The 21,732-nt window shown below is 47.5% G+C and overlaps 1 pseudogene; it reads left to right on the top strand.

Moving 5' to 3' along the window:
- Positions 1 to 10,737: 10,737 nt before the first annotated feature.
- On the top strand, positions 10,738 to 10,879 carry LOC123056320 (uncharacterized; annotated as a pseudogene).
- The last annotated feature ends 10,853 nt before the right edge of the window (positions 10,880 to 21,732 follow it).

The following is a 21,732-nucleotide window of genomic DNA, read 5'->3' as shown; positions in this document are numbered from 1 at the left end:
CCCATGTGCTAGACAAACAGATAGTCAACCCGTGATGAATAATAATGATCTAACTTAGGTTTTTTAGTACATATATTTAATTGTAGATGTTTAATATTTGAATTATGAACATAGGAAATGTCGTACTCGGACGACAAAAGTCTCCTGGGGGAGTGCGACTGGTGCCACGACGACCGAGGTCAGTGCGACAGGCCTCACCTGGACGAAGATCGACGCTTCAGTATTAAGCTGGAGGAGACCTTCGATGTTGAAATGGTACGCAACGATGACAAGTGTTATTTTTTCGTAATTAAGCACGACTTCAACTATTTCAACGTGTACTTTTCATCTTTTACAATTCGGCTAGCTTATCCCATGCCATGCAAGACGCTACGTCTTGGAGAGGATGGGTTTTGAAGACCATGAAAGTATGGAAACAAAGAAAATTCACCTAAGGACCCATCATGATATAGATTTTGAAGTAAAGCTGTATAATTCTGAGAGCGTAACCCATTTTGGTTGCAAAAATTGGGAAGCATTTTGCAAGATGTATGGTTTTGATGAGGGTATGCTTGTCACCATGGATCTTGGTGATCCTGACATCGAGCAAGACAATATGGACATTTGGGTCCTTGTTGATACGCCTCCAGTTCTACCGCTATGTGAGTTTCTCAAACATAGTTATTAGCTAATTTATATTGTTCATTTCAAAATAGTTGACAGCTTATTTTCATTGACAGCTTATTTTGATTGTTCAAACAATGTGCGGAACATGGTAGACAGAACCTACTACACTGATGGCTCTGAGTTAACTTATAAGGAGAAAACTCATCTGGTCGGATTTTGTACTGATCTTGAGAATTACAATATCTACAATCAAACTCCTCAACATTATGGTCAATACGTGCCACTAGTGCACGTGTTGAACTGCGGTAACTACTATGGAGATACCCTGGTAAGATTTCTTACTATTACGACATCCGTGCATATTTTGCATAGTTCTAAAACTAGTACATCATTGCTAACTATGAAGTTATTACTATGTTTTTCAACAGATAATCCCAGAGGATTGTGTGCCTCATTTGATGTATCAGAATGGTAGGCTTGATGTTTTGAATATACAACCAGGTCATCCTACCAATCTCAACTGTCCATACCGGATTTCTAAAAGAAGTGGAGACATGCAAATCAATGAATGGAAAAAATGTATGGACAGTCGCAAGGAGGTTCTTGGAAGCAAAAGGAAGCGAAGCGCAAGAATTGGAGACAAGATGATCTCCATTCTCCATAATGGAGAGTCAGGGTCTATATTGTTTTATGCTATTTTACCTTAAAGAGGGGGTCCTACCTAATACTGATGATCATGTGCTAAGAACAATTAAGTAGGGTTGGTTCGATGACTGTGAGGATGATGATCGTATGACTTGTTATTAATAACGAGTAGAAGTTGTATGATGATGATTAGTAGGACTTGTTATTATATATGATGATGCATGATGCGCACATGAAGAGTTATTATATATCAGCGGGTGAAATGAACATGGATTGGATTGAAGTGAAGGAAACATGCATGTGGTGCGTGTCGAAAGTAGTACAATCCAAACTTGATCAAGTTAGGATTAGTATTACTTTCGACATGCACCACATGTTGCCTTCACTTCAATCTAAGCCATGTTTAGGCATAGCAGTACGTAGCGTTGGTAAACCAAGCACGGAGATATAAGAGAGTACACTTCTCTCTAATAGCTACCTAATAACAACCTAAATTAACCCCCCAAAACCCCCTAACCCCCCCCCCCCCCCCATTTCAAAAAAAACAAAAACCCCAGCCCCTGAAATGCTGACGCGTGGATGCCTATTGGTCCCGGTTGGTGTCACCAACCGGGACCAAAGGCCCTCCGTCCTGGGCTGGCCGCAGCGGCCACGTGGAGGACCTTCTGTCCCGGTTCGTGTAAGAACCGGAACTAAAGGCCAAGGGCATTAGTAACGACCTTTTAGTCCCGGTTCACAAACCGGGACAGAAGGCCCTCACGAACCGGGACAATAGGCCCTTTTTCTACTAGTGAGGCTTGGGGCACCAACCCGCCTCCACCCGCGGCGCCCTACCACCCCGCCGGCTCCGTCCCGACTCCTGCATGGGACTGCTCCGCCCTCGTCGCCGCCCTCAACGCCACCGCCGGGCCCTCTGCCGCCGGCTCCTCCACGCAGGGCATCTGGGTGATGGATTCCGGCGCCACCTCGCACATGGTCTCCGACCCTGGTATACTCTCCACTTCCTCCCATCCTCCTCCTTCTCTTCGAGTCACTGTCGGCAATGGTGTTCCCCTTCCTATCACCGCCACCGGGCACGTCAGTCTCCACACACCTAGTCACACCTTTTATCTCAACAGTGTTCTTGTTGTTTCAGATATTATCAAAAATCTCCTTTCTACTCGTCAATTTACCATCGATAATTCTGTTTCTGTCGAATATGACCCGTGTGGTTTTTCTATTAAGGATCTGCACACTCGGCGCGAGATCATTCGCTGCAGTAGCCCCGGACCGCTCTACGAGTTCAACGCCAACACCAACCCCACCATCTCTCCATTTGGACTCGTCGCCACCACCACCGCATCTAAGCTATGGCATCGTCGCTTAGGACATCCCGGTGGTGACTCTATGTCACATTTATCTTCAGATTTTGCTATTCCATGTAATAAAAGCACTCAAGTGTGTCATGCATGTCAACTTGGCAAGCACCTGCGTTTACCTTTTTCTAGATCATAAACAGTTTGTATTGCTCCGTTCCAATTACTTCATTGCGATTTATGGACATCACCTGTTGCTAGTAATTCTGGTTTCAAATATTATCTTGTCATTGTTGATGATTTTTCTCATTTTATGTGGACATTTCCCCTTCACCGGAAATCTGACACATATGATATTCTCATCAACTTTGTCGCCTATGCACGCACACAATTCAACCTCCCCGTCATGTCCTTCCAGACCGATAATGGTACTGAGTTTGTTAACTCTACCTTCATCGAGTTTCTTGCACGCAACGGCATACACCTCTGCATGTCCTGCCTATACACCTCCCCTCAAAACGGCAAGGCCGAACGTGCACTTCGCATGCATAACGACATTACTCGCACCTTGCTGTTCCAAGCTTATATGCCTCTTGCGTACTGGGCCGAGGCCCTTGCCGTCGCAACCTTCCTGCTTAACCTCCGTCCAAGCCAAGCCCTGGACTTCCGGATCCCGTATACCCTCCTCTACCAAAAACCGCCCTCCTTCTCCGACCTCCGTGTCTTCGGGTGCCTATGCTACCCTAACCAGTCCGCCACGGCACCTCACAAACTCGCCCCTCGCTCCACCGCATGCGTCTTTCTTGGGTATCCTGCATCGCATCACGACTATCGGTGCCTCGACTTAGCGTCACGCCACATCATCATTTCGTGACATGTCGTTTTTGACGAACACACCTTTCCATTCGCCACCACTCGCACCACTCAGTCTTCGGACGATCTCGATTTTCTCCTCGACTTGGTTGCTACGCAGCCGGCTCCCGCGGTCGTCGCGCCTCCCGCAGGCCAGCCCAACATGGCGCCGGCCTCCTCGGCCCAGCCCGCCATGCATGGCTCGGGGCTTTCCACCCCGACGTCGATCGCCACAGCGCCCGCATCACCCGCGCCGCCATCGCCAGCGTCACCCACCCAGTTCCCTTCTCCACCACCACCACCACCCCCTCCCCCTCGTCGTTGCACTCGCGGCAGCACCGCCTCCTCCACCAACACTCACACCATGCTCACTCGCACCTAGCGTGGTATTTTTCAGCCCATTGATAAACTTAATCTCTCGGTTGAACACTCCTCTATCTCTCCTATTCCCAAAACATATCGCTCTGCTCTCCAGGATCCTCTTTGGCGTGCTGCCATGACCGAGCAGTATGATGCTATCCTTCAGAACCGCACTTGGACTCTCGTTCCTCGACCGTTTGGTGCTAACATTGTTTCAGGGAAGTGGATCTTCAAGCACAAGTTTGGTGCTGACGGTGCTCTCGCTCGGTACAAGGCACGGTGTGTGGTCCGTGGATTCTCGCAGCAGCCTGGCATTGACTATGACGAGACCTTCAGTCCCGTCGTCAAGCCGGCCACGATCCGCGTTGTGCTCAGCATCGCCGTCTCACATGCTCAGCCGGTTCATCAGCTGGACGTCAAGAACGCCTTTCTCCATGGCGATCTCGACGAGGTGGTTCACTGTGAGCAGTCGCCCGGCTTCATCGACCCTACACGTTCTCACCATGTCCGCCTGCTCCACAAGTCCCTCTATGGACTCAAGCATGCGCCACGCGTGTGGTACCAGCGGTTCGCTCATCACGCTCATCGACTGGGCTTTGTGGCTTCCAAGAGCGACGTGTCTCTGTTCGTGCTTCGGCGCGGCTCTGAGATGGCCTACCTGCTCCTCTACGTGGACGGCATCATCCTCACCGCGTCCAGCGCCGAGCTTCTCCAGCACATCACCGACCAGCTTCACCGGGAGTTCTCCATGACCGATCTCGGGGACTTGACTTACTTCCTCGGGATCTCGGTCTCTCGGTCTGCTTCCGGGATGCTCCTCTCGCAGCGCCAGTATGCCATCGACCTCCTTCAGCGCGCTGGCATGATGGATTGCAACCCGTGCGTCACGCCCATTGACACCCGTTGCAAGCTCTCTGCCGACAAGGGTCCCCTCGTCACCGACGCCACGGAGTACCGCAGTTTTGCCGGGGCCCTTCAGTACCTGACGCTCACTCGCCCCGACATTGCACATGCTGTCCAGCAAGCGTGCCTCTACATGCACGCTCCCCGGGAACCTCATCTCAACCTCGTCAAGCGGATTCTTCGCTATGTTCCTGGCACCCTCGACCTCGGTCTACAACTCCACTCCACACCGGCCGCCTGCCTACTCTGACGCGGATTGGGCCGGCTGCCCCGACACCCGACGCTCTACCTCTGGCTACTGTGTCTACCTCGATGACAACCTGGTGTCTTGGTCCTCCAAACGCCAGGCCACGGTGTCTCGCTCCAGTGCCGAGGCCGAGTATAGAGCCGTGTCACATGTCGTGGCTGAGTGCTGTTGGCTTCGCCAACTTCTCCTTGAGCTTCATCGTCCTCTTCCGTCTGCCACCGTTGTCTTCTGTGTTAACGTCAGTGCTGTTTACATGGCATGTAATCCGGTCCAGCATCGCCACACGAAGCACATCGAGATCGACATCCACTTCATCCGCGAGAAGGTGTCTCTCGGTTAGATTCGGGTTCTTCATGTGCCATCCTCACAGCAGTTTGCCGATATCATGACGAAGGGCTTACCGACTCAGCTCTTCTTGGACTTTCGGTACAGTTTATGCGTTGGACCGTTGGACCGACGCACAAACTGCGGGGGGGGGGGGGGGGGGGGGGGGGGGGGGGGGGGATGTTAACGTATAACTTTGTATAGCTAATCTCGCATATTCCGTTTCCATACGGTTGTACATATACGCGTATAGGGTTTATTTCTTGGTCTCCAAGACTTGTAACTTTGCTATAAATATATGAGCCGATCGCCCCCTGAGAGGCGTCTTCCCTCAAACTGTTTCACGTTTATACAGGGCACGTCCACCAAGCAACATAAGCTAAGTCATCTCCTGCCAGCGACGCATCACCTGTATATATATATATTCCTCTTTGAAATCACCAAGGATGGATGGATCAACGACTGACCATTCGAAAATAAAAAACAAACAATGGTCGGTTGGAGTTTGAAACAATCACAAGGCAAGACACACACAAATTGTTTTCGCTACTCATCAACACCAAACACTGTCTTAAAAAAAAATGTGCAGTAAGCCGGCTTCAGGCTCTCAAATCACCCAAAGCACCAGCACCAGCATGTATGAGCACCACCCCCTCGCCCGCTCCTCCCCGGTAGAACCTCGTCTCCCAGTCTCTGCGTAGTAGTCCAATTCCGCGACAAACAAGCGTACAAAACATACCGTCATCGTGCATCAGTGGGCTGCCCATGATATCGAGCCAAGACGAAGCCACCAGTGCGGAGCTTCATGTGGGCCAAGGGGGCAATTGCCCCCACTACTCTAGGAAAACTCTTATAAGTGTATCTTTGTCAGTTGAGCCAGAGGCGGCCATGTACCAGGTAGCACCCGTCGATCAGGCTTGACCAGGAAAAAGGGGCCATTGTCAGTTGAGCCGGCTCGACCAGGTAGCACCTGTCGATCTGCGGGATGACATTAATCTGCGGGATGGCGAGACCCTGCACCTTGGGCTTGAGGTAGTACTCGATGAGCTCTTCGTCCGTCGAGTGGAAGCAAGCCTGGCGGGAAGGCCCAAACGGCGTCCATGGACTCGAACTGGTCGATGACTCGAGGGCTTGATGTGCTGGTCGATGACTCGAGGGGCGATGGGGAGATGATGGGTAGGTAGTGAGGAAACGATCGAGCCGACTGCTCGGGAGCCTTGTTTATATAGTCGATCGACGTGCAATTATGAGGCCGCTTCCTTGTAAGCACCAGTTGGTTTGCTTTGCGCCGGCAACGAGCGTTTGGATCGCTCGCCAGCTTACCTCGCTAGGCAAGGCAATCCTTGCCGACGGAGGCGAGCCGATTTGACTAGCTCAGTCAAACCAAGAAAAAGCTGGAAACCGCAGGATACGAGGCAGGCTCGCTCGAGAACCAAATCCCTTGCTTCCTTACCGAGCCAGGCTAAGCCAACGCTTGCCGGATAACCAAACGCACTGTAAGTTGCCCCCACCTGAATCAATCTGGTCGGGAGTTAGGCACTGCCCCGAAAATAGCCACCACAGGGGAGGCCCATTGTTGTACGTGATCCACCTCTACGACATGCAGCCCCGAATTGACCGCTGCAAGCGATGCTCATTTGTGCGGCGGCCGGCGGCCCAGGACACACAGCCAGGCCGACACGAGATACCGAGAGTGCACATGTTGTCGTGACGACGGGTGGTGACGCAGGCGTGCCCCCCCCTCACCGTCTGCTACGCCATGCAGGCGGATTGATCCCTTTCTTCGCTCCATCCCGGCCGTTGCATAAATATCCTTCGAATCGAACGACTCGCACACCGGAGGTTGTATGGTCACGTCTTGATATCTTAGGTGCGTGGACCGTGAAGCCACGTATTAGTGATATCTCATTGGCCCATCGCGTCCTCACGTGGATCGATCCCTTTTATGCTTCATCTTTGCCGTCCATCCATATTCATCGAAAATCAAACGACAAAGCAAGCTGAGAGGTCACTTTCGTCTGTTATTTCTTTTTTATTTTAGCCGGCGGGGGGGGGGGGGGGGGGGGCGATTGGATGTCCCCACCTGAATATATTACTCAAAAGGGCCCGAGGACCGAGGTTACATCATAGAGTACAAAGAGAGGAGAGGTATAGCCGCCATGACATGGCCGCTTCCCTACTAACAGGGTCCTTGAACAAAATCTTGAACACATGAACATCTTTGAATTTGTGAACAAATTTTGACAAGAGGAACATTATTTGAAAAACAAGAATCGTTTTCAAAGTTATGAACAATTTTTTCAACACGGCATTTTATAAAATTTCCCAGACTTTATCTGAAGTTGTGAACATTTTTTGAAAATTGGAAACATTTTTCTGGAAATGCAGACATTTACAAAATTCCCCAAATATTTTTGAATTGGCAAACAAATTTTGCAAACAAAATCTGTTGAATTTATTTTTTATCAACAGGAACATTTTTCAAATTTTGCCAACATTTTTTGAAATTATGAACATTTTTTCCAAGACACAACCTTTATGAACTTCGCCGAACATTTTTTTAATTTGCGAACAAATTATGAAACCAAGAACATTGTTGAAAACAAGAACAAGTTTTCTGAATTTGTGAACAAATTATCAAAACAGGAGCATTTTTTGAATTTTATGAACAATACCGAAAATGGAACTATTTAATAAATTCCTGAGAAATTTCTAATTTGTGAACTAAATTTTAAAACGCGATTTTTTTTGAATTTGTGAACAAATTTTAAAATATTAATATTTGGAACATTTTGAATAAATTTTGAAACGGGAACACATTTTTGAAACTAAACATTTCTTAGTTTGGGAACAAAATTTATAAAGGCGAACACTTTTTGAATTTAGAACATTTTTCAAAATTAATCGAACAATTTTTGAAATTATAAAATTTTATGAAATTTCTGAACAAAAATTTCAAAACGGGAATTTTTTTTGAAAGATTGAACAAAAATTTGGAAATTACATTTTTTAAAGGATTGAATTTTTTTTTAAATTTGTGTACAAATTTGACAACCAGAACAATATTTAAGTTTTTGAACAATTTTTCTAACATGCGGACAAATTTTGAATTCTAAGATTTTATTAATTTACAAACAAAAATTGAAAACAGGCATAGTTTTTGAAACTTTAAACAAAATTTTAAAAATTCAATATTTTTTTAAAAAAAATTTACTATATTTTGAAGGAAATAAACTTGAAAAAAAGAGAAAGGAAAAGGAAAGGAAAGAAAAAGAAAATAGAAGAAACAGAAAAAAGAAAATGGAAATCGAAAAGGAAGTAAAAGGAAAGAACACAAACAAAAACCCGGTTTTTTTAGAAGAACAGGGAGGCTCCTCCCCGGTTCCATTACTCGAATGAAACCCCAAAGTCGTGCCATACATCAGCTCACTCAGAGGAGCAGTTCAGGGGAAAGCGAAAATGAAAGAGAGTGCAAAATGCTATTACAATAAAGCGCTACAGACTTATGAATGTCCATCGGCCTCAGACCGACGCCATCAGACTAAGAACCTAGGCGCAGATCAACTCCTGCGAGGCCTTGTGAGTCTTCAGCGAAGGGGCTACCATAGCTTGGGGTGACCAAGTCGCCGTCAGTGTCTCTCGCTTCTTGGAACGAGAAGCGAAGCTGGTGTTGTCGTCGGAGATCTTCAGTTTGTTCAAACGAAAAAAGCCGGTTTAGGGAACTTCTAGAAGGTTCCAAAAACCGGTTGACCGCACCTGTGTAAATCTCGAAGTGGGCCAGCCCATGTTTGTCACTCGCATCGCTGCCCTGTGCGGTAGCCCGACAGTTTGCCGCAGTGAGCGGCAATAGGGATTTCCAACAATTAAGGCCCGATTAAGGCAAGAGACATCATCGGATAGGTTGTAAAAGCTGAAATCACTAGTTGAGGAATACTGGTTGCAAAGATCACTCTAACCTCACCAGGTTGCGACAAGTGATGCGCTGCATGTGCCACTTGTCGCGGAGTTTTCCATTTTTTCGTAGATTCGTTTATTCAAAATATTTTATCTCTTAAACCATGCGTCCAAATCTCGAACCGCTTTTACCGTTGGATTCCTCGCGTCGAGATCTTCAAAACTAGATCCCATGTTGATAGGTTTTGACAAACTTTTTTTCATGAAAAAATCGGACGAAAAAACCAAACCGGGAACACGAGTTTTTTCTCTTTCCGGAAGAGGCACGCCCGTGCCTCTCGCGGAAACAAAACCGTGACTCTCACGGAAGGAAAAAAAAAAGAAAACACGTTTTTTTTTCTTTCCGAGGAGGCACGGCCTTGACTCTCATGAAAGCAAAATCGTGACTCTCGCGAAAGAAAAAAAAACAGAAAACACGTTTTTTTCCGTTTCCGAGAGGCACGGCCGTGACTCCTGCTAAAGCACAACCGTGGCTCTCGCGGAAGCAAAACTGTGACTCTAACGAAAGGGAAAAAAAGGAAAACGCGTTTTTTCTCCGTTTCCGAGAGGCACGGCTGTGACTCTCACGAAAACAAACCGTGCCTCTCACGAAAGCAAAACCGTGACTCTCGCGAAAGGAAAAAAATGCGTTTTTGCACAAAAAATATTGTTTTTTCAAAAAAATTTGATCGAAAAGCTAATGAACACCGGTGAAAAACCAAAACGTCAAAAAACCGAAAAAAATCGCTAAAAAATCCGAAGGGAGCATCCAGAGCGCGATACGTGGCGAATGGCTGAGAGGAAGTGGTTGGGTACAGGTCCGAGAGACTAGAATTCCAAGATGGGGCGAAAGGTTTACCTAAGATATTTGAGAAAGTTTTTGTAAAAAGTGCAATTTTGCCGGGGTGCGAGAAGAAGACCTGGTTATTATAATATAAGGAGGTTATCTTATTGTGGCGCTGTCAGTTAGAGGCACAAGTGTGAAAAAATTTAGAGTTCTCATCTCCATCAACGGCCGTGCGATTTTTTTAGCGGATACGCCAGTACAATATTTTATCTCTGATGATGCGTTCCAAACTTGTTGTAAATCTTCTTGATTTTATTGAGGAGGCTAGATCCCTCTCCCCGTTGGAAGTATGCCTCCGTCTCAAAACTTGAAACTGTAAGCAACTTGATTACGGTTTGAAATAATCTTAATCAAAGGTAAACTGTTACTTTACTTCTGAACACCGACTGTCTTCAGAAATGTTCAGTAAGACCCTTCTCTATGTCCATTAAGACGCCCCCGAAACAGCTTACATCAAACTTTAGGCTGGTACTTGGCTACTTATGAAACTTTAGGCTGAGTTTCATCTTCAACTCGATCTCTGCACCTGTGATGATCCAGGTCGCCCACTGCACCAAGGCCGCCGCGGCATGGACCGCGATCAGGGAGATGTTCCTCTTCCAAACGCAGGCCAACATCGTCAACACGCGGATCGCCTCTCCACCACCAAAAAGGGCACCGCGACCATCGCCGAGTACATCGGGCGCATGAATGCGCTAGGCGACGAGATGGCTTCAGCAGGAAAGCCACTCGACGAGGATGATATGGTTTCCTACATCCTTGCCGGACTTGATTTCGACTACATCTCGTTCGTCTCATCCATCTGCGCTGCAAGGACCGAGCACATCAAGGTAGCTGAACTTTACTCCCAGCTGATCGGTTTTGAAAAATGCCTTGCCATGTTCGAAGGTGGAAACCAGTCCTCTCAGTCCTCGGCCAACGCTGTTTCCCGTGGCCGTGGTGGCTTCGGTCACGGCGGAGGCGGCCGTGGAAATGGTGGTCGTGGCAAAGGAGGTGGAGATCACGGCAGTGGATGCCGTGGCAATGAAGGCGGTGGCCGCGGCAATGGACGTTGTGGCAACGGCAATGGAGGAGGCAACGATCTCCCTGAGGTTGTTTGCCAGATCTGCAAGAAGCCAAACCACACCGCCGTTGAGTGCTACCGCCGCTTCGACATCTCCTTTGCCAAGAACGAAAAGAGTGCAGGATTGGCCACCACCACGTCCAATGGAGTGGACACCAACTGGTACCTCGACACGGGGGCCACAGATCACATCACCGGCGAGCTCGACAAGCTGACAGTCCGCAACAAGTACAACGGCAACGAGCAAGTCCACACCGCAAACGGAGAAGATATGGAAATTAGTCATATTGGTCAATCCACTGTTCGAACCCCTACTCGTGATCCTCATCTCAAAAACATATTGCATGTACCCGATGCCACCAAAAATCTTATTTCAGCTCATCGTTTGTCCACTGACAACAATACTTTTCTTGAAGTTCAACCACATTTCCTTTTCGTTATGGAACTGGGAACGAGGAAAGCCCTTCTCCACGGCAGGTGTAGACGTGGTCTCCATCCCCTATCATCGGATCCTTGAATTCAAGCAAGCAGGCGTTTGGTGTCAATAAAGTGTCCACGGACAGGTGGCACAGTCGGCTAGGACATCCTTCATCGACCATAGTTCGTCATGTCCTTAGCCACAACAATATTCCTTTTTCAAGTAGTAAGTTGAATAAAGAAAGGTGTTTGTGATGCTTGCCAATTTGGCAAGAGCCATCAACTTCCTTATCCTAGTTCGTTCAGTGTATCTAAAGCTCCTTTAATTTAGAGCAAATTTTCTCCGATGTATGCGGGCCTACCCGTGATTCTATCAATAGGAAAAACTATTATGTGTCCTTTATTAATGATTATAGCAAATTCACGTGGATCTATCTTCTTAAGCATAAATCTGAAGTTTTTAAGATCTTTCATGAATTTCAAGCTTTAGTTGAAAGATTGTTCAATAGAAAAATTATCACTATGCAAATAGACTGGGTCAGCTGAATCACCATGTCTCCTGTCCACATGCTCACCAGCAGAATGGATCAGCTGAAAGAAAACATCGCCACATTGTTGACGTGGGACTTTCTCTTTTGGCTCATGCCTCTATGCCTCTAAAATTCTGGGATGAGGCATTTCTCTCTGCCACATATCTGATAAATCGCACCCCTAGCAAAGTGATCAATTTTGAAACTCCCTTGGGTCGTTTGTTTCATGAACAACCAAACTATCATTCACTTCGAGTTTGTGGGTGTGCTTGTTGGCCCAATCTCCGTCCATACAATTCTAGAAAATTAGAATTCCGATCCAAACAATGCGTATTTCTCGAATACAGTAATCTCCACAAAGGCTTCAAGTGCGTTGATGTTGCTTCTGGCAGAGTCTACATATCCCGTGATGATATTTTTGATGAAACCGTTTTTTTTTCAAGACCTTAAACCCTAATGCAGGCACCCCCCCTTCGCTCTGAATTCTTTTTGCTTCCTAAAATTATTCCCTCTGAGCCTATTAATCATGGGGGTGAACGTGTACTTGATCAAGATGCTAATTTTCCTGCTAATCCTAGTGAAAATCCAGTTCCTGTGCATGATTTTATGCAGACAGTACAAGACGAAAACGGCACGGAGCACGAAGCAGATTCACATGCTGTCAACGCCGATCCCGAGGATGACGGCACAGGTGCAGGCAGCCCAGGCAGTTCAGGCGAATCTGCATCGGGTCTGCGCACGCCACCCAGAGAACGACGAGTGGGCGCGTCGGGTGCTGGTTCCCCATGTGGGCCAACCTCTGGCGGTCACATGACGCAGGACCAGTCGACCGGCTCCTCGCATCGCACGCTGCCTCTCGATGACTGCAAGGTGGCCCAACCCGGCGCAGGAGCATCGGCTGGCGCCTCTGGCGCAGAAACGACAAGGCGGGATGTCAGGTCCCTTGTCGCTGATAGCAGGATCGGCGTGGGATCCCGTGCGGCTGATGGCAAGATCGACGTGGGATCCGTTGCGGCTATGGTACGGAGACAGACTTTGCGTGCCTAACATTGAGGAACTCAAGCAACAAATCCTAACCGAAAGCCACACCGCTCCATACTCAATCCATCCTGGAGGTACCAAAATGTACAAGGACATTCAGGAAAGATTTTGGTGGCACGGTATGAAAAGGGATATAGCCGCGTTTATTGCTTGTTGCGATTCATGTCAGCGCATCAAGGCCGAGCATCAAAAGCCAGCAGGGCTACTCCAATCAAACAGGATACCGGAGTGGAAATGGGATGAAATAGGAATGGATTTCATCGTCGGACTACCCCGATCACAACGCGGAAATGACGCCATATGGGTCATCACAGACCGACTAACCAAGGTTGCTCATTTCATTCCCGTGAAGACTACCTACTCCACACAAAGGCTGGCCAAGCTTTATCTCTCCCGTATAGTTTGTTTGCATGGAGTCCCAAAGACTATAATATCCGACCGAGGCACACAATTTGTCTCCAAATTTTGGGATCACCTGCAACAAGCTCTGGGCACGCAGCTAGCTTTCAGTACAGCGTACCACCCTCAGACTGATGGACAAACGGAACGTGTGAACCAAATCCTAGAGGATATGCTGAGGGCCTGTGTGCTCACCTATGGATCCAGTTGGGAAGAGAGTTTGCCGTATGCCGAGTTTGCTTATAACAATAGTTACCACGCCAGCTTGCAAATGGCACCCTTTGAAGCATTGTACAGACGGAGGTGTCGTACCCCACTAAATTGGTCAGAAACAGGTGACAGTCGTATCTTCGGCCCAGACATGCTTAAAGAGGCCGAGGAGAAAGTTAAGCAGATCAGGGACAGATTCAAGACAGCGCAGAGCCGACAAAAGAGCTACTACGATCAAAAACATCGTGAGGTCAGCTTTGAACTCGGTGATTCCGTGTACCTACGAGTGTCTCCTATGAGGGGTCTGCAACGGTTCAAAATTAAGGGGAAGCTAGCCCCAAGATTTATTGGACCATTCCGTGTAGTCGCACGAAGAGGCACAGTAGCCTACAAACTAGACTTACCCAAGGAGCTGTCAGACGTCCATGACGTGTTCCACGTCTCTCAACTGAGAAAATGTGTGAGTAACCCGGAGAAGCATGTATCCCATGAGAGCATTGATGTGCAACTAGACCTCACCTACAGAGAGAGGCCAGTAAAAATATTGGAAGAGTCTGAAAGGAGGACCTGTCAGAAAACAACAAAAAATTTCAGGGTTCAGTGGAGCAACCACACTGAGGATGAAGCTACATGGGAAAGGGAAGATTTTCTCCAGGCAGAGTATCCATATCTATTTGAGGATCAGCACAAATCTCAAGGACGAGATTTTTCCTAAGGGGGTAGCTGTTGTGACACCCAAGTTTTTATTTTGATTTTTCAAAAGATTTTATTTGACTTGAGGGAGGTGATTTAAATTTTTCTTCAAAAGAACTCTCCCTTTCAAAATATTTTTTTATGGCAAGAGTTTTATTTGGATTCACCCAAGATTTGTTTTTGGTCTTGGAGGTTCTTGCTCTTTATTTGGACTCAAGACAAAGTGCTTTTCATTGGGGGAAGATGCCTTTTGAAATTTCTTTGAAAATACTCTATAGCTTTTGGAATAATCCTTTACCACTTTCAACAATTCTCTCTTGCCATGGCCTTAGTGCAAATCCACTCTCCTAACCCTTCCCTCACCTTTGGATCATGATTTACTTCAAATCCAGCAAGTTGGACCTCTCCATACAATTATTTTTCCATTTAAATCTTATCAAAACAATTTCTGTCTCCTATTCTAGCCCTTGGAGATTTACAAAGGAGCTACCATTTCTGTTTTGATTTTTGCCCCCAAACCTTTTTCCCTTCCTAGTCCTTTGAACCATCAACCAAGATCCATGAAGAACCACTGGTCTTCAGTTCAAATTTTTCAAACTATACTTACTGCAAGTTTGGACCAGATTTGTCAAATTTGGTGAAATTCATTCAAATCTTTCTCCAAAAATTCTGAGTAAAATCAGGCAGCCCCTAAGTGCATTGAGTGGTCACCTCACCAAGTCCCAGCCCCAGGAAAATTTTTCTGCTTGCCAAATCATTCTGTCGAACACCTGCAGGGCATTGTCAAAATCAAATTCAGTCAAGTTCAGTTAACAGTGGCTGAACCACTGTCGTTTTCTTCAGTGTTCGATCTCGATCTCGCCAGTGTCGCTGTGTCGCCTTGCTCCCCGTCCTCTCCCCCTTGTTCCTGCGCCGCACGATCCCCTGGAGCCTTGCGGACGTCGGCGACGAGCAGGAGGAGGTGCGCCGCCCCGTGACCGACGCCAGCGGCGGCTTTGCGGCCGCCAGAGAGAGGCGCGGCACAGACGGCGCCACCCAGCGCCGCCCAAGCCACCGGAGCTCGCCGCGTGGCCTTCCACTCCCCAGAATGCGCTGCCACTCTCGTCGTGAACCGCAGGGTACGGAGCGCGCTCTCTGCCGCCGTCGTGCCCGTGCGGCCACCCAACCGTGGATCGGCGCCATTACGCCAAGACCAACCGAGATTTGTGGGGGAACGGCACCAGTAAACTTCACTGATGCTGCCAGGCCACTCAAACCACCTGCTCAACCACTGCCTCGCCGTAATCGCTCGCCAGAGCAACCCCGTTCACGGCCACCCCCTCGATCCGCCTATAAATAGAGGCCCCGAGCTTCAACTCGAACCCCCACCACCTCTGCACTCCACCAAGACCCTGCCTAGCCACTGGAAGAGCCCCGAGGAGGTCTCCTTCCTCAACTCCGGCCGCCGCGACCCGCCACGGGACCCAGCTCGATTCGCTCCCGTGCGTGCACCTCTGCCTCCCATTTCTTGCCAGTAGCCCTCTAGTGCATCCCTCCTTCTGACCCGCGCTTCAATTTGAGGTTTGCAGCTCGCCACCGGAGTTCCCCACCATCACTCGAGCCGCCGTCCGCCGGAGAAAGTGTCGCCGTCGACGTGGTGCTCTCCGTCGGTCGAGTCCACCACCCACCGACGCGGAAGGACTCGCTGAAGCTCTTGGTACCCTCCGATCTCCCTGACTCGCCGTGGTTCGACGCCGGCGTCCACCGCAGTCTTCGGGCGCCGGCGAGCTTTTTAAACCTGACATGTGGGACCCCCCTGTCAGCCTCTCTTCTGTTTCCCCTCGCGAAACGTTTTCTGTTGGCACCTTCGGGCAAAATACGTTTTCCCTTTTGAGCTTGCGCGTTTCTTTCCGAAGCGTTTTCTGTTTTCTCAGTTTAAACCCTAGAACTTTTCTGTTTCATTACAGATGAGTCCCTGGACAGAAACCTTTATAACTTTTTAATAAAAAGTGATTTTTGAGTGATTCTTTTTCTGACAGTCTTAAAATTTTGTCTAGTTTTTTATAGGATTTATTTGGAAATTTTTTGGAGAAGTTTTTATGCACGCGTTGGTTTTCACGTTAGTACCCTGTTTTCGTTATGCCGTAGGTTCCGGAAGAGGTGACGGAGCCGCGAACTTCGCCGAGCTAGACTCCGACTTCTCCGAACCAGGCAAGCATGTTTGAACCTTTGATATGATAGGTGTTTGCATGTTTGCGTATAAGTTGTGTGTGGTATATGAGTGTCGGTGAGGACCTTGTTGCTTGTGAGGCAACTACCCGCATGTTCCAAACTTGCGATGATCTCTGGTGAGAGATGGCCTAATCATGTGGTGACATGAAGGGAAGCAAGGTGGTACTGTTGTAGCATACCAGCCTTGCGTCATCCGACAAATTCTGACGTTAACGTGGACGGAGTCACGTTATCGTTCTTTTCCCTTCCGTGCTACCACGTGTTTCTTTGCCAGGATGCGGTTTAGTAAGTTGGTAACCTCTTTCCGTGTACACACCAAACAGAGGGGCCGGGATGATGGTTCCGTGGCCCTGGATTAAAGCCAGTCATCCGGTCAGGGGGCATGGGTGTTTCCGGTTGGGACCGAGAGGGGGGGCACCCCCTTAGAGCGCGCGTATAGAAATTTGATCCCATGCTACGCGAGGTTGTAGCCTCCCCGTCTCAAAGTTTTTCTTGAACGTTGCCGGGGGTGATCCTTGGCTTCGGAATGTTGAATGGGTGTGTACTGGTTAGACGTGTTTCTTCCAAGACACCGTAGACGGAACTAGTCCCTGTGACTACTGAAATCCGTTGGCTGTGGTTAAAGTACAAACTCTCCAGAGTCAAAATTTTCCAAGTCATCGTATCCATGATCAAGTAGGGTGATCAGTATATCCATATCTATCCTCGTGGAATTTATCCCCGGTGAACAAGCTCAAGTGGTAACCCCGTTAAATTGTTATTCCTGCGGATGGACTAACCTCATATTTGTTTCGTACTTGTAATAATTTATGTTCTCGAGCTACTGAATTATTGAGCTACAATATAAGCCCTTTATGTGATGTCGCTCAGACGTCCGACTGTGGCATGTTTGTCTTTTATTTCTGTTATAAGCCCTTTATGTGGTGTCGCCCTGACGCCCGACTGCAGCATTATTATTCCTGCAGTTTCCTCTCGAGGAGTCATTCAGACCCTCGTTTGGCACCAGTATTACTATTCTTGCAGTTTCCTCTCGAGGAGTCATTCAGACCCTCGTTTGGCACCAGTATTACTATTCTTGCAGTTTCCTCTCGAGGAGTCATTCAGACCCTCGTTTGGCACCCAGTATATAATTTGGGATTTCGGGAGGACTACCGCCCGACTTCTCTGCTATTATTCCCACGCATTATTATCTCTATGTGTGAATGTACCGGTTAATCTGTTCTTATGCTTCATGTTTACATTTGTTATATCTTATGTCCGAACTGTCTTGCGAGTACTTTCATAGTACTCACCTGGCTTGTTGATTTGGCCAGATGTTGACGAAGGCGATCTCTTGGATGAAGAGTTTGATAGCGAGTCCGACGCCTAGAGGAATCCCAGTCAGTCCTGTGCGATCCCGGATATTGGTCACTTGTATTATATACGCTTCCGCCACCCGCAATAAGTCTCCTTGAGCCTCACTCCGACGCTCGAAGAGCTGTAGTTTTCAGGAGTCATATCACCCACTTCACGGTGATATTTCCGCCATCGTAGTTATCGTGAGTTAGTAGTTATGCCACCCCATCCGCCGTTATGTTTTATCGGCGTGCATGTAATAAATTGTTGAGCAGTCCCCGTTCAACCTTGTATTATATTCAGTACTCCTGGTATTTTTCTTCTGTGACCGAGATATTGTCTACTAGTGAGAAGGAATTCTTCTTTAATGGTCCGTAAAAGGGATTGGTCTCTTAATAATTATTTTATTGAAAAACCGGTCGTGACAGCTACACCCCGAATCCCCCACCAACCAGAATTCCCTCCGTGTCGACCATTCCCCCCTCCGTGACACGGCGGTAGCGACGTTCGTAACGGGGGGCAATCGATATACCATCGGGGTATGTTTTTTAGATTAGGCATAATTATCTTATGCAAAAACAAAAACTAAAATAAAGTAAAAATAACAAAATAAAGTAAAAATAACAAAATAAAGTAAAAATAAAAAATAAAGTAAAATAAATGTATGCCGACGGCATCTGTGCACACACGGAGGTGCAGTCCCATGCCGTCGGCATATCTGTGCACACACGGAGGTGCAGTCCCACGGATCGATGACGTGGCATGGCACACAGATCGATGACGTGGCATGGCACACGGATCGATGACGTGGAAGAGGGGCCTATGCCGACGGCTATACCATAGGCATACCTTTGCCATAGATAGTATAAAGCAAAATTAAAAATAAAACTAAATAAACATATGCCGACGGCATAGCTGCGCACACGGATCGATGACGTGGCAGAGGGGCATGGGCCGGGTCTATGCCGACGGCTATGCCGTAGGCATACCTGTGCCATAGATATGCCGACGGCCGCCGTTACCTTCCGTCGGCGTAGTTTCAACGCCGTCAAACGGTCAGCGCTGACCGGGTAGGTGGGCCCGGTCTATGTCGACGACCGCGCCTATGCCGACGGTCCCCGTAGGCGTATCTCAAGCGGTCCCGACAGCCTCGTCTATGCCGACGGCCCCGTCGGCATAGATGGATGTATGCCGTCGGCATAGATGAGGCCGTCGGCGCAAGCAGTTATTCTGGTAGTGTAAGGCCAAAGTTTTTCCATGTTGCTGGAAAAAAATTTGGCCCGCTACTGCATGCATTGCACGTAAATGCCTGCGTGAAGTGACAGCTGATACGTTCATGCTTTGCAGTGCCAGCAGATTTCCTTATTCTGATTTCTGCCATGTGCATCAAGCAAGCTCCTTGTTGCGTCTTACATTTCCTGGCCCTTCTACTTTTTTTTTCTCTGGGCTTGTAGTGATTTGTTTATGAACCTTCTAATCCAAAAGACTAGCCGTCAACCCTTGCATCTTGTACTGGCTAAATAAATTTAGACCTTTCTCCTATAGACTGCTAACTTCTATGTTACATATATATGAATTTTTATTATGTAAAGTTCACATGGACTCTCTAAGGTGATTATTGTACATACATATGCAGATCAACACACATGAGCACCTGTGCCAAGTTTCTTTTTTTTTTGCAAAAAAATCATATCTACTCCCTCCGTCTGAAAATACTTGTCATCAAAATGGATAAAAAGAGATGTATCTCGAACTAAAATACATCTAGATATATCTCCTTCTATCCATTTTGATGACAAGTATTTCCGGACGGAGGGAGTATTATAAAAGTTCAATGGAAATACAGTATTTTGAACATATGAATGACCACTACTGCTGCCACAACGAGTTGCCGACGCGCCGTCGCTGCTCCCCTACGGGAGCCGACTTGACCTTATCGATGACAGCCGATAATTCTTCGTGCACGTGCCCCCTATGGACCAGCGCCCTGAAACTATAGTCTTCATCATCGAACCCTTGCATAGATTTGAAACACCCGACACAAAATTTCACCACATGATAAGAAACTCTAACCTCACCACCCCAAGGAGCCGACAGGAATCCACGCCGGAGCTCCATCGACTACATTCAGACAGTCGAATTTCAGTAGGATCGGAGATCTGAAGACAAACTCGAAGAAGCAGCGCGCCATCTGCACGAGTGCTGCACCTACGAGGACTAAAAACATGTAATCTAAACTACTAACCATAGTGAAGGCACCGAGATCTCCTCCCCTCCCCGCTACCGGACACCGAAGCGACAAGCAGAGGGGACATGAATCCATGGGCTCGCTGGTGAAACTTAGAGGGGAGAGTTTGCTCTAGCCGCCTAGATTTAGGGAAGAAAAACGAGAGGACGATTAAAGCTCGTCACAGGTCACTTGTCAACTGGGTCGCACAACACCTGTGCTAAGTCTAAGACTTCAACACCACCACAAGGAAGCTAATCATCTAGGCAAGGAGGAGGCACTGTGCGTTCATTACCTGTTGGTAATATGTAGCTTTCATTCTGAATGGATGTACCTGTGTTGAGATGGACGGCTATGTAGGTTGAGATGGATGGCTATGTAGGGGGCAAGCAAAAATCCAACAAGCCAACAAAGCAATTGTTATGGCTTGTCCGATTGGTCTATCTTTGAACAATGTTGTCGTTTGCCAAAAAAAAAATTTGATAGCACACTAAAAGTGCATCATATTTTTATAGAAGCCAGAAAGAAAATTTACAAGAATCCTAAAATAACTTTTGACAAAAGATGAATTTTATTGGCTCAGAATGGAGCGTCAAAAGGATACACACAATGAGCACATACGCGACCTCTGCTAGGATGCACACAACACACGCACACAAAAATACGCCAGGAAATAGCAAAGTCATATAAGACCGAAGCTATGCGTAGGCGAGGAAAAAACAAAAAAAAAACACCAAAGCGATCAGGTTTGCGATCGGCCGGCAAACTACAACAAAGTCCATATCCACACCAACCATCACATGACACACACGATGACGATGTTCTTCCACGGCAACGCCTTCAAGAAGGAAGCGACACTCAAACACCAGAATCTAGATTTTCACTTTGAAGAACCGGTCCGAGCATATTAAGACATGTACATCCTAAATACAACACCGATATTGAGGCAGGTACATTAACATGTGAAACTGGCTTGGTTTTTCATCTCTCTTTTTTTTTAACAACTAGCTTAGCTAACTACTCACGAAACCATCTAAAGTCCACGCTGCCAGCTCCGCCATGATGCGATCCACAACAGCATTATTCCTTTGTTTCTAGAGATTCCAAGAAAGGAGAATAAAATTAAGGCCACCAATTAGGGCTTCATTATCTTAGGTGGTGTTTTGCGCAAATTAAGGTTGACCACGACGCAGTGCAAGCTGGCTAATAAATATGATGACATACAAAAATCATTTGCTGCCGTTGGGGTGATTATTAGGCTACAAAGTCAAATGATACGCTAGCTTGGTGTTTATTCGGCTTGAGGTGTCTATACATACATATGCATGAATGAATCCTACGTATGTTATGGTTATCAGCTGAGTACATATTTCTTACAACTTTGGTGGAACATACAGTGTGTCCTAGTGTGCTGCCTCTGGGTGGTGGCTGGGAGCAATGGTAGCCCGGTCGTGGCTCCTTCTGCTCGGCCTCAGCCTCGCCGCCGCCGTGCTTCAAGTTGGCGTGGAGACGGTCGAACTTGAGTAGGATCGGAGATCCGAAGACAAACTCGAAGAAGAAGCGTCTCCATCTGCCCGAGCGCCACATCTATATA

Source organism: Triticum aestivum, chromosome 2D, assembly GCF_018294505.1.
Source record: "Triticum aestivum cultivar Chinese Spring chromosome 2D, IWGSC CS RefSeq v2.1, whole genome shotgun sequence".
Lineage (NCBI taxonomy): Eukaryota > Viridiplantae > Streptophyta > Magnoliopsida > Poales > Poaceae > Triticum > Triticum aestivum.
This window is presented reverse-complemented; position numbering and strand designations above follow the sequence as displayed.